Here is a 9971-nt window from a genome sequence, read left to right as displayed (position 1 = left end):
TTAACAAGTTCCAGTGTGAGGAGGAGAGCACCAATGAGGTGATACTGTAATAAAAAACTTGTCATAGTTGTCATGGACATCAGACAATCTTGACAGAAGATTCTACGGTTGTCCAAACTACAGGGTAAATTGTTAGTTATTTTTAGTTAAAATTGTTGATTCAAAATGTGATGGTTCTAAGCTTATATGAATCTTCTTGGTGTTGTCACGACCCAAATCTGTAATTCAGAGTTTAGAGCATGACCGGCATGTTAATATCAAGTTTATCTCAATATTAACACGAACCAACCTAATCTAAAGGTACTTATCAAGAACTATTGCTTGACTTCTTGCTTATTTTCTCGCATAAAAGCCAATATATAAACAAAAATGATGGGAACCCTGAAATTTCATTTTCTTCAAACTTGGAAAATACCACCTGGCTGAAGCTTAAGATATTCAAGTAAAAATTTACATAGCTAAACGTTTAGCAAAACTCTTATTACAAACCTAACCCCAAAGACATACAACTGGGGTTCAAAACAAACTACAGTACCGAATTACATCTGTGCTCAAAGGATCAAGTACATCTTGATTCCTTCTATACAATAAAAGAGCTAACTGCCATACAACAAAACTCTACATTCTAATAAAACGAAAAAACACAGAATCCTTGCCACCTCTAATACTCTCGCTGCTTCCAGGAAGAACCTGTGCACTGAAATATAATAGGGTGAGCTGCGAAGCCCAGTAAGGTTTTAAAACTCCATGGGCCTTTAATAAGAATGCATGTAAATCAAATAGTTTATGGATATGCCAACTTTGATCAAATAGCCTTCATACTATTCATATTACTCTTAAATAACTTATGAACTTTTCAAATAAAAATATTTCATTTTCCTTTCATATAAAAAAATAAAAGGACATAATAAAGAACATACGTATAATTCCGTAACCTTATCTTTAAAACAAAGACTATAAAATGTTTCATCATAAACTTCTTTTCATGAGAGCTTTTAATTTTCATAATGCATTTTAACAAAATCATTCTCTCATGCTCAATAACATAATATAGATATCCATCATATTGGTTAGTCCACCTTTGATAAGTCTGTACAGAGAAGGCCTCATCACATTTGGGTAACCTCGTGTGCATGATATTGTCCTCTTTGAGAGGCCTGATGGCACATCTGCTCAAGGTTTTATTCCTCCCCGCCGTCCGTACACATTGGGGAGAAGACTTTATTCAGATTAGAATTACGGGCAACCCCATTTCCTCTACTTTAAATGGCCTAGAGTTACGGGCAACCCCATTTCCTCTACTTTAAATGGCCAAACAGATAACATTTTTCCATGGAAAGCCAATAATTAACCCCTACTAGCTGAGTTCAGAACATAACAGTGAAATAACCCGAAACTACATTTTTCTGATAACTTTGCTTTTACATAATTGTTTCACAACAGTAGCATATCCACTTTGTTTTTAAATAATATGTTCGTGATATATATCATAACATCAATATGCCAAAACTATTATGTATGTAATATTGAATAAATCACGAACACGTATTTTACTTAAATCATGTATATACGTAATATCTCTAATTAAAAGCTTCAATACATAATATTTTTCTAAACAAATTTTTATACTTATCAAAAGCACATGTCACAAGTCCCTTACCTGAAAACAGAAGGCGCGAGAGATTGTACGCGAGGAGCTCAAGTATCCGTGTTCTCGTTCTCGCCACCTAAACGAAAAGAACCAAAACTTATTATGGACAAACTCTTCCTAATATATAAACTTATACCTAAATCACCACCTAACTCTCAAACTCAAGAAAATCCTAATTCCCATCACATAAAGTTCCCCAAAACATATAATACAATCATCCAACACATTTTGCAGCCAAACCATAGAAAAACCAATCCATAAAATTTATATATGCTTCAAATACACCAAAGAATGAGTGTATAAAATTATAGCTCAAAACATACACCCTAACTTGAGAATTAAATCCACAAAGTTAGGTGTAGCATATATTGTTCACTGCTTATTACAGCCACGTATGCTCCATTTGTAAAATACAAAAGGGCTGTCCACACACCTCCAATTGTCATGAAATTTTACAGGACTACTACCCTGTATGTCCAGTATAAACCATAAAAATTTCGGAGTCAAATCATTAACCCATGATTTACTAAAAATCACACAAGACAGTAAACTCAAATCTGTCCTGACAGAATTTCTTCCTAATTACAAATTAAACCACTAATTTTACGTTCATCCAAATACTGTGAGACCACTTCTATAACAACCATATGTGTCTTAGAATTCATAAAAACTACTCCTTGCATCCCAACTCACAAAATACAATTTAATACATAATTTTCTTGTAGTAAACATCAAATCTGTCACAGAGACAGCTTCAGTACATATTCTTACAAAATCATCAACAAATAGCAACAGGTCTTAATTTCATTTAGATATTTTTATACCTATAGTATACATATTAAAATACCCCAATAAGCATTCAATAGACCACAATATCATCAATATTTCAAGTAAATAAAACAGAATCACCAATTCAACTTCCAGAAACAGAGTAGAGAACAAAGAGGGAAAATAAGCAAACAAATTTTACTATCCAAATACACAAAATCAGATGAGGTTTAACTTACTTACCCACACACTTTGAAGATAAAATCTTAGGGTTAATTGTCTAATTTCTTCTTCAAAGAAACTAGAAATTTTGGTGAGAAAGGAAGGGAGAGATGTTGCCGTGTAAGGAAGAAGGAAGAAAGAAGAACAAAGAAAGGGGAAATAGAGAAAGAAGAAAAGCAGCTGCTGGACTTCAGAAGCAGCCAAGAAAATCAGAAAAGTAAGAAGACTTTTGGGGCTTGGATACTTGTATGGCTAGGGAAAAAACAAATATCACACCCACTTTTTCCAAACTTTCTTGCATTCACACTTATATATATATATATATATGTAGGGGCGGTTTTTGGGGCTCAGGCCCAACAGGCGAGCGATTCTGGTCCAAAAGTCCCTCAACAATGAATTTGTAGAGAGTAGGTTACAGAACTAGGTCTTGACAGCGTGAACGTAGTTACAAACAAGCCATGCAACCAGTTGGACGTAGGGATATTCCTCTAAGCTTTTGGGATAACAGTCCGTGGGGCTGTATCTTCTGCTTTTTTCCTCCAACTCCTTTCTCTTTTTCTCTGTTTTTCTTCCTCTTGCTTGCGATCCCCTGGCCATGGGGATTTTCTTCTCTTATATAGCATCCTTCCTAAGATCATGACCCTACACTTGTTAATCATCTGGGCCTCTACTTGAGTGCCTGTCCCATAGGACATCCTCCTTCTTTTCTGTGAGTTGCACTGGCCAAGATAATTCTGTTCTCCTGTCCTTTCCACATTAATGCGGCTGGAAAAGTAGCTCCTTGGCATTTAATGCGGCAATTGTGGTTGCCCCCCTCCCCGAACGTCATGCACTCTTCCTTGATATTGGATGACCTTTCGCCATGTAAAGGGTGCGAATCGGACTCCCACTTGGTGAGTCCGAGGAGGTACTCCTCCTCGGACGCCCCTAAGCAGGCCCGGCCCAACACGGTTGGGCTGGGGGATCCTATGCCCGTGCCTTTGCTTCTTATTGTGGTTGGGCTTAGTACAAGTACTATGGCCCAACGTTGACTGGCGGACTTTACCCCCACAATATATATATATATATATATATATATATATATATATAATATTTGCATTCACACTAACTTTTTTTTTTTTTTTTTTGCATTCACACCTAACTACAAAGAACAAATATCACATTACGCACACACACACATATATATATCCTTACCTTTATAAAGTCATATCCAACACATTAAAATGGCATATATGTTCTATAATATAACAAAATCAAAATTTCATGCACTTAAAAGTAATTAAAATAATGACATGCATATAAACTCATAAAATTAATTAGGCAATTAGGTTGGGGTGTTACAGTGTAGTATTATATTTTGTGAAAAGAGCAGGCATGAATTTAAGCGAAGAGTCAAGACTCAAGAATTTAGTCGAAACGTTACATGCCTATTACATTTTCATTGTATATTGAGTTCTAGTTTGAAGTACAATGGAAAAGCAAATACAGATCCCATGGGTCAAATTTTAATTCAGTTTTGCCCTCTTCTTCAACCAAGATTTGCCATTTCAATTTGCGAAGTAGGTCTAGCGAAAGAAGTCCTATCATGTGCCATAAGGGCACTTAGTAAAGTTGAAGTTCATGAGTAGCAAAAAAAAGCACCCGAATGACCTTAGGTTATTATTCCCCTAAGTTTGTGTTATGTGCTTTTGAAATTAAATTAATGCTACCAAGCTAAATTCAAGAAACAAACAACTAAATTCAATATATCTATATTTCATGCATTCTAAAATACCATTTGAAATTGTAATTTTATGAGAATGGGATCATTTGTTCTCAGGATGATCATAAAAGCCAATTACTATTATTATTATTTTTTATTATATAAAAAATTTTCTAATTCATGAAAAGAAATTTCAGAAAGTGTACTAATAGACCACCTTGCACCCCATTTATCTACATTGCAGCCACTTGATTCAGTAAAATTAGTAGAGAATTATTGATTACTACGTTAATTAATTTCAGTATTTTGTTTCAATTTGTTGTTGCATTAGTTTATGGGTTTTCATTTTCTGAGCATTATTTGCATTTCAGGTGGGGCGTAAGTGTAGGTTTTTCCAATGGCGTGATGATGAGATATGTGCTCGTGGTAAGGTGCTTATCCCACAGCAAAGGCAAAGGATCATCACACTTGAGGCTAAGGTTGCAAGTTGCAAGAAAAGGGAGAAGTTTTTAGTTGTGGCTGTGGCATTGTTAGTGGTGATGTGTGTAGTTTTGTGTTTGGTTAGGTAATGTATGTAGTGTTTGGTTAGGTAATGTATGTAGTGTAGGGGTGAGTAAACTATTGCTGTGTTTGAGCACCACCTGTTGTGTGCAAGCAACAAGTGCTGCTGCTAGTGTGTACTGCTACGACTGATACTGTGTGCTGTTGCTGGTGTGTACTGCTACTACTGATGCTGTGTGCTGCTACTACTGATGCTGTGTGTTGCTGCTGCTGTTGATGCTGCTATTGTTATCAATATTGTTAACAAGGTTGGCTGTTTAGATGTATGTAGGGTAGTGATTGTTATGGGAATTATTAGGGCAGTGTTAGTTTATGTTGGGCTGGCAGTGTGTACAATTTTTGTATGAGATGTGTTTAGCCATGTATTACCTCCTGGTAATTTTGTGCTCCTACCAGTTGTTAGTAATGTAACCCACTTCCCTATGAAATGAATACACTTTTTGTGCCCATGTAAATGTAAATTCTAATTTGAATGCATCTACCTATGGATTCCACAATGTAAATGAAATGAATACACCTATTGCAGAAAATAACTGCATTACAAATTCATTAACTGCTGAAAATAACAGACTAAATATTAACCAACTGGTTGTATTGTTTTGAATACAAATACATTAACTGCCTCTCATTGATGTGAGTACCAAAAGTATGCCAAGATATATATGTTCAACACCTGCTATCACTGCCATCACTTACAATAACTGCCTCACTGCCATAACTACCTTACTGCTATCGCTATCAACTATACTATTGCTGTGTATTCCAAAACATGATACAAGATTCAATATTAAACTAAACAACACAAATTGAATAGAAATACATTTTCAACTTATCATTGACTGCTACTCATTGGTATGAGTATTAAAACAGGACAAACGATTCATTTTTAAACAAAATAACACCTGTTATCATCACCAGAATGGCACAAAACACACTGACATTGTTCAACTACAACACTAACAACCACAGTCAACCCAAAACACTAGTTGGTACATGTGCGTGCCGGATGTGAGGCTATGAGGGTTGGGCCTCACTTGGGCTCACAATTTACTTGTAAGGTAGGCTAAGGATTTCCTACTTTGGGTTGTTCTCAGCACTAAGACCCAACAGACTTGCTTCTCCTTCTCACCCTTTTTATCACTTCTGCTCTCTCTTGCATTTTCAAGCACACCCTCTTCCCTTTTCTTCTCCCCTTTTTTCAACCCCCCTTTCTTCCTCTACTTATCATATTTATAGTCAAGAGCTAGTGGGGGGTTATGATTACTCTTGTAGTTAGTGGAAAGGAGGTCCAATGTCGTTAATTCAAAGTGGGTGTTTAGTTGGGAGTGGGGTGTGGTAGGAATGGCATTGGAACTGATTCCCACTTCAGTATGGATGCTTGGCAGCGATATTTCCCAAGACACTGCCAGGTATCCGAAAGACAACACCCCCCGAGCAATTGTCTTCTTGCCCGGGAAGTGGTTCATCGAGCAAGGCCCAAGTGGCGTTGCTAGGTGTGTGCTAATTAAGGTTATTTACTCATTGAGCTTTGAGGCAGCGTGAGACTTGGGCTTGTAGTTATTTTGGGCTCGGGCTTGGGCGTTAGGTAGAAAGGGGCTGGTGTCATCGGCCACACTGTTGAGTTAGAATCCAAGGCCCAAATGGGTCTGGATATCACAGTGCCATACAATACACGATCACCATAATTACATAGCTAAGCCAAAATAGGGCATTGTTCCATAGTTAACCCTATCACCATAAATACACAAAATAGTTGACATAACTACACAATACAAGTGGCCCTCATCAACAAAAGGAAAAATCTACTTCTTGCTCTCTTCATTTCCTTGGACCCTGCACAAATGATTGACTTCTAGCATGTTTGATTGCTTCCATGTATCTGGATACATTCTTAGAATCCTTCAAAGTCTCTGATGTGACCACCCGTTTCTTTTTCTGCCTTGAGGTTGGGTTGCTGCTGTTAGAGTTGTGATGTGCACCTGACTGGTGTGGTGCATTTGGGGTGGAGCTATGCTGCTGTTTATAAGAGTGGATGAGTATAGCTCTACTTGCTTCAAATGGATTGGATTGGGGCATACTGGTTGGCTCATCCACATCAGTTGGCTCATCCTCAATGTGTAAAAGTTTGATCATTAGCATCCACCTCAGTTAGCTCATCCTCATTGTTAAAAGTTTGATCATTAGCATACATGTCATCACTATCATAAAAACTGCAAAATTCACCCCCATCATGGTCATCATCATCACTGCCATCACTATAATAACCCATAGGGCCTTGCTCCATTGCCAATGGCTGCACACCCTCACTAATATCCTCTCCTTCATCAACTAGTATAGGATCATCTATTGGGTGCTCCACATATATATGAATCTCTTCATGACCCTTCACTAATTCTGTCATGTACATGATCATCAACAACCAAATGGAGTTTGCCCTTTCTTGGCCCATACCAGGCATTGTATACCACAGCCTGCTAACAGATGTGTACTTAAAGTCTCTACATATACCCTCTATCTCAACCTTGGACCACTTATCAGGGTCACAATTATCAACTACATCTACTTCATCTCCCACATATGTTTTTGGGTTCTCAGTAAAATAGCCACCATGATGCACAGGATATACTGAATAGGTCATCCATTCTGCATGCCAAAACAACCTCAAAACCAATTAAACAATGCTAGTTAAAGAAAAAGAACAAAACAACTCTTATTTAAGAAAACACTGCTCATTTACCAACACAACACTAAATGAAGTAGTTCACTCTGCATGCAACATACACCCTCAATACCAATTAAATAATGCAAGTTATATTTCAATGCAACATACCCTTAATACCAATTAAACAATGCAAGAACAATACAACACTCATTTACCAACACAGCACCTAATAAAATATTTCATTCTGCATGCACACAACACAACACTCAATAAAGTATTTACCAACACAACACTAATCAAATAATTTTTCACAACACAGCACTGACTTCAATCGTTCTGTCATACTAAAATAGACATGCATAGTTATCAAATTACACAACAAGCCCTCATACAATATTGTTACGCTTACTTAACTCTCTTCAACAGGGGCACATAGGGAACACAGAGAACATAGGGAACATATGGACCACAATCAAAAGTAAAATACAAAAGCATACAAAAAGCAAACAAAAACATTGTGGCCCCTACTACTAGAACCAACCAACAAGCATATTGTCAAGTTATAAATAAGGCCATAGACAGAGAGAGCAAATACCTTTTCACACACACACACACACACACACACACACACACACACACACACACACACACACACACACACACACACACACACACACACACACACACACACACACACACACACACACACAGAGAGAGAGAGAGAAAGAGAAAGAGAGAGAAACACTACCTTTAAGTGGCAGAGATGGGTTTTGATGGTGATGGTGGCTTAAAGTGACAGAGCTGGTTGATGATGGTTGATGATGGTGGTTTCACTAGTGACAGAGCTGGTTGATGATGGTTGATAATGGTGGTTTCAAGTGACAAAGCTGGATGATGGTTGATAATGGTGGTTTCAGAGAGAGGCTGTAAACAAAGTAGAAGAGACTATAGAGTCTGCTAAGGACACCATTGCCTCTAACTATGAGGCAACCAAGCAAAAGTCTAAGAAGATCAAAGATAAAGTAACTAGTAGAGGTCGTGATGAGGAACTCTGAGCTAATCTAGGGATTAATGATCAAAGATAAAGTAGCTAATTTCAAGTGACAGAGCTGATTTAGGGCTTTTCAGTGTATACGCGCCATGAACAGTGGGTGGTTGACTCACGTAAGGGACACGTACGAAGTAAGTTGGGCGGGAAGGCCACGTGGCAAGGCAGACTTGGCCACAGTGGATTTTTAATGTTTTTAAATGATTTATAGTTCTCTCCGTCAGCCACATTAGCTTTCCCCGTTAGTTGGCTAACGGTAAGGACTTAAATGTGGGACGTTAATTGTTTTAGAGACTAAAAGTGGTAAAAATAAAATTTAGAGACCAAAATAGAAAAATGTGCAAAATGTAGGGACTAAAAGTGCATTTACGCCAAAATAATATAATCATACACATGAATTAATTAAATTAAGAACAAACATTAAAAAAAAATCATTAGTTTTTGGGAAGAACATGACTGTTCATATTCTTCATGTTCTTCCCTAAACATGTTTAATTGCCCAGAAATTTAAAATATCGAAGATTTAAAATAACGCATCGATGCCCTTGAGTCCTCTCTCCAATCATCAACATTTTCCCCAGAAAATCATGATTTTCTTTCAAACTAAACACCAAAATTCATCACATTTAACAAACCCAGAAAATATTTATTGGATTTCAATAGTTGTTACTAGTTACACCAGGAGTTTATTTATTCAAGAAAAAGAAAACTACAATCTTGTTATTTTCTATAGTACCATACAGCATCAAGACTGAGGCAGTGACCAAATCAGACTCCCCAATACGAAGTACATTAACAGAAAAACATCAAGTGCTCGACCCTTGTTATGTGGGAGCAATTTGACTAGAGCGGGAGCATCAGCAGTGACTGCAACCTTCACTGTGGGTTTATCAGTCCATTCAGTGACTTCGCCGAACCTGGTTCATTTCAAAGAAAGTACAAATGAGTCAGTCAGAGCGCAATAGCTTTGTCTCTCTTTTTCTTTTTTCTTTTAATGACTCTAAACCATTTTTTTAAAGTTACTTTTTCTATACAAAAATTTCAGAATACTGAGAAACACTCTGTAACTCTATACTGTTTTAATCATAAAATTCATGATTATGGTTAGAACCCCATTATCTGATACAGGAATGGGATCCTGCAAAACAAATAAAAAAAACCAACTCATTTCAGCCTATGTGGTCTGCAAAGGAAGTAAGGAACCAAAAATCAAGCAGTTGCATCTGTTGATTTTAGGTTTCCAAAAGTCCTATCTCTTCTGTTTGTTGTATAATATTGTTAGTCCCTTAATGATGCCACATGTCTGGACTCTAACTACACCCCCTGTGTAAGTCATACGTGAAGGATCAATAGCTGC

The 9971-nt window shown here is 37.1% G+C and overlaps 1 long non-coding RNA gene across 1 annotated transcript; it reads right to left on the bottom strand.

Annotated features, from left to right (window-relative positions):
* Positions 1–435: 435 nt before the first annotated feature.
* LOC126701839 (uncharacterized) lies at positions 436–2868 on the bottom strand. Its single transcript, XR_007647505.1, has 3 exons — positions 2663–2868; positions 1661–1727; positions 436–697 (listed from the first exon to the last, which is right to left on the bottom strand). It is a non-coding gene; the product is annotated as an uncharacterized LOC126701839 (long non-coding RNA).
* Between the last annotated feature and the right edge of the window lie 7103 nt (positions 2869–9971).

Source organism: Quercus robur, chromosome 10 (genome assembly GCF_932294415.1).
Source record: "Quercus robur chromosome 10, dhQueRobu3.1, whole genome shotgun sequence".
NCBI lineage: Eukaryota > Viridiplantae > Streptophyta > Magnoliopsida > Fagales > Fagaceae > Quercus > Quercus robur.
The sequence above is the reverse complement of the archived record's forward strand: the minus strand, read 5'-3'. Positions and strand labels throughout refer to the sequence as shown.